The following is a 4398-nucleotide window of genomic DNA, read 5'->3' as shown; positions in this document are numbered from 1 at the left end:
AAAAAAAAAAAAAAAAAAATCACAGGCAACTGATTTAAGAGGCCCAGAGTAACTGCCATTACGTACTCTTTCTTTAGTGAGTACAAATATGGCCATAGGGTAGTGGTTCTCAAGCAGGGGGTGATTTTGCACCCCACAAGATATTAGACAATGTTCTGACTCCAGGAGGAAAGGGTGTTACTGGTGTCTAGTGGTGAGAGATCAGGGATTCTGCCAAACATTCTACAATGGATAAAACACGTATCAATGAAAAAACGTCAAAACATCAGCACGGCCCCTGTTGAGAAATATGCTCTAGGATGCCAGCTGACTGCTCCATCCACTCTGTTCTTATGTGGAAAGGGTTCTCTGAAAGTAGCTGCCCCACTGAGATGTCACTCAAGCTTGTCCCTGGACTATAGCCATAGTAGCCTTTATTGCATGATGATCTCCACGCGGACTCCCTGTCACAGGATCTAATGGCAAAGGCATATAGGCCTACTTCTATAGCTACCAACATCTTATTATTCTCTTTGGACAAAGGTGAGGTGACCCTGGGGCTCCCTTGAACATTGTGCAGATACTGTGCATGTCTTTCTTAACCAACAGTTTGGGGATGACCGACACTTAATAGTCTTAGGATCTGTGGAGGGAGAAGAAGGACTCTATTCTGGAAGGCAGAACACCGAGATCTAAGTGAAGCTGGGAAAGTTACCTAAGCCCTCTGAAACACAGGTTTACTCATTTCGCAATGAAGCCAAGGCTGGATGGATGAGGAGAACAACTGAATTCGGTCAAGGTGTACATCATGTTTTCCTTTGCGTTTGCAAAAAAAAATAACAAAACTCTGTGGTCACTGAAGTCAAACTCAGAGCCAGGATTCAGAAGCTGGCTCTCTTTCCATAGCAGGCACAATCTGTTTTGAATACAGTTCCAGTCATAGAGGGAATGAAACACCTTGAGAGCAGTTGATGTGGCACCAGGCCTGGAGTCAGTGAAGGCAACATCTGCTGATATGGCTACCTTGGCTGCCATGTTTTTACCAGACCCACTGTTTTCTCAAAGCTCATACCTGATCAGGACCATAATGAGCCAATGATCAATTTCCCTTTCAGCCCTCATGAGTCGTTGAGGGCTGGTTCTTCAGGGATAGAAAGCTTGGCGATTTCTGGAAGTTGCCTTTCCTTGTGGGATTTCACATAAGAGAAAGAGGAACTCAACTCTTTTCAGAGAAGCACTCATTCAGGTCAGGCAACATCAGGGCAAGTTTACATCGCACATTATGCCTGGTCTACTAGTTCACAGCATGATGTGACCACAGATAGCCTGATGCCCCCAGCTCTCCTCCATGCCAGGCCATCCCTCCTCTCTATTCCCATAACATTTTATTTTGATGTCTAATGCAGCCCTGGCTATAACATAGTATTGGCCTGTCCCTTTACCCCAAAACCAGCAAGGACTAATAGGACAGTGCTGGATTCTGTGGCCACTGCAACCTGGACGCTATGCTCAGGCCCGAGTGTGGTGAGGACTCAGTAAATGCCTGCTGAATAAACGAGTAACAGAAAGCTTGGCCTACGCACAGAGAAATGAATTCAAGAGTAAACCCCCAAAGAGACCACCTGGTGAAAAGCAGAAAATATCATTAACTGAAAACAAGACATTTCTGAGAAATCCGCATTTCAGCTTTACCAGAGAGACACTGTACCACTTTGCCCAAGTGACACGTTATAAACAGAGAAAATGCAGCATTTATTTCTATTACACTGAAGCTTCCTCTGTGTAAGTCAGAGAGGGTAGACACTCAGCATGGGGTCCCCCATGGCCAAAGATCCATGTTTTAAAAAAAAAGAAAGAAAGAAAAGGAAAGAAAAAATATATATTTTAAAAAACCAAGAGTCTCCAGAAACCTCTGTCAGTTATAGAATCAGATAAATAAGACTTCTTATCCATCCCTCATCAGTCTTTACATTTTAAAATCCAGCTCCTAAGAGAACTATAATCAAATATTTTTTAAGAAAAAAAAAAAAAGCCAGAAGAAAGCAATTGAACAATCAAATTTTAACTATCTTCACTCTCTAGACCCGGTCAGAATAATTCCCTTTTGACAAGATAAATTTAGGCTGAGAACAAGACAGCCTTGGCCCAGCTCCATAATTCATTGGCAGCTTTAATCTTCAGAAAGAATATCAGTGTACATTTCAGGTTTTATTGCATTTTTTAAACAAATGATATTTTAAGTTCAAAGTGAATACATCATGAGTTGGCAATTTGTAATATGTTTTCACTGAAAAGGAAATAAAAATAAAATTCCTTTAGACTTTTTGATATGAATTGCAGACTTGCAAAAAGACTGGTTATAGAGAATGTAGGATAGTAAAGGATACAAACAGAAGTCAATATGAAATAAAGGCATTCCACAGACAGTTATGATAAATTTTAATAAACTCTAAAAGGATGAATATAATTTCTTAAAAGGATATGCTGGTAATATTGGACAGATCTATATGATGTAAAAAAATACATTTAGTCAATCATCTAAATGGTTGGCCTTCAAAATGTCCAACACCCTCTGGCTTGCAAATGTCAGATATACATAGAAATCTTTATGTAGATATTTTGATCTTGGGTAAATTTAAGACTTCACCATCTAGAGATGCTGACAGAGGTATGATCTCTCTTTAAACATTTTAGAACACTAGAACACGTATCTAACTAGCTGGTATACTTGCAATTCAATCAAGGGGTATGTAAATAGGCACACATTTGCAACTGGGCAATTCATTGAATGCATATACCAAGTATGACCATATCAACCATCTCCAACTTAAAACCATGTGCACAGAATTTACCTTACAATTTTGGAAACCAAAACAGAGCCAAACACCACTATAGATGCATTAAGCAACCAATTTAGCTGCCTACGGAATCAACTGAATGACAGGTAATGCTAACATTATTCTGCATCGACCACCAATAACGTACTGACATAGAATTCTTGCCTCTTTTCATTTAAATATTAATGTATTAGTATCTTTTCTTGCCTATCATTTTCTTCTACTAGACTTTCATACCCTTTCTCTTCTCGAGTTAGTCATCTTCTGTAATAAGAATGTCTCTAGAGAGCTGCAAAGTGTTCTCAAACACTGAGGTGGGAATTCTTATGTTAACTAGTATACTAATTTCATTTTAACGATATTCCTATGTTTTCTATACTGGACTAAACTTCCTCGTGCTATGCTAAATAAATATCTTGACCATTCTTTGCCTATAGAAGTCCGTGGCTATGTCTTTTGGATGGGTATCTGCCCTGATAGACTCCTCTCAAGCTTCTTGTGCCTTTAAGGAACCCTACCACCAAGGCTAAGAAGTTTGAGCTTTCAGACTCAAATACCTGTATTTTATGAACATCTAGATTATTAGACATCTAGTTTAGGATCCTAGATTATGAACATGTAGCTTCAATTACCACTAGCTACACTGATGATTGTGGCTTCATCCCAATTAAATGGTGTCCTATTCACTTTGATTGTTAGAATAACTTTCTTCTGGTGGCACAGAGAATGTACAGCATCCCACCTGGAGGTGGGTGGCAGACGGGGGCAGGCAATTCAGGAAAGGTTTCCAAAAGAAGGAGATATCTGCATACAAACCACACTGGATCTTCCCTGAGTAACCATAGATGCATTGCAGTAGAATATCATGATATGTTGCTTCTGAAAATCTATCCTCATCTTTGTTAATAACCAACAGATACCATTCCTCCAGGATGAATAACGTGAAAAAAAAATCATTAAATAAAAGTCGGTTAATTGCATTTCTTAAGAAATCCAACTTTTTAATGTTTCTTCTGAGAACACAACAGCAGTATAGTCAAAGGATCAATTATCTTTCTTTAAAAAATGCAGAATACAACGCTTGCTATTCTTAAAGGGCTGCAGACACATTCCCATTTCTTTCAATAAGAATAACTTGAAAAAGATGCAAAATTATACCATCTACAATTTGCTGCACACAAGCTGCTTTTGATTATATTGCCTCTCAAACTAGATATTTTGCTGGGACGCATCAAACTGTTTATCACTAAACATTTGAGATTCCACTCAGATAATTTACACATAATTAGACAGAAGCCCACACTTCTGAGAAGCAGCATTACCTCCTTTCTAACAGACCATTCTTAAGAACATTTTTGGTAGCATAATGAGTATTTCATGAGGATTTGTAATCAGTCTTAACATAGGTGGGAACAAAGGTGAATTACTCCTCAACACAATCAAATCATTACATAACTCAGTGCAGAATAATGATGAACTGAGGTTGGGAGAGGTAACCTGCCCAGGAATTTGGAGGAGTTAGGAAATTCTGGTCTTTTCCAGAGGCATAAAATGAATTAAGTGATCCCCTAGGAGGCAGAAA

The 4398-nt window shown here is 38.9% G+C and overlaps 1 protein-coding gene across 5 annotated transcripts in view; it reads right to left on the bottom strand.

Moving 5' to 3' along the window:
* The window catches only part of LOC111551668 (RNA binding protein fox-1 homolog 1), a 1700664-nt gene that overhangs the window by 431942 nt on the left and 1264324 nt on the right, over positions 1 to 4398 (bottom strand). The gene's annotated exons all lie outside the window — the stretch shown is intronic.

This window comes from Piliocolobus tephrosceles, chromosome 17 (assembly GCF_002776525.5).
Source record: "Piliocolobus tephrosceles isolate RC106 chromosome 17, ASM277652v3, whole genome shotgun sequence".
Classification (NCBI taxonomy): Eukaryota; Metazoa; Chordata; class Mammalia; order Primates; family Cercopithecidae; genus Piliocolobus; species Piliocolobus tephrosceles.
This window is presented reverse-complemented; position numbering and strand designations above follow the sequence as displayed.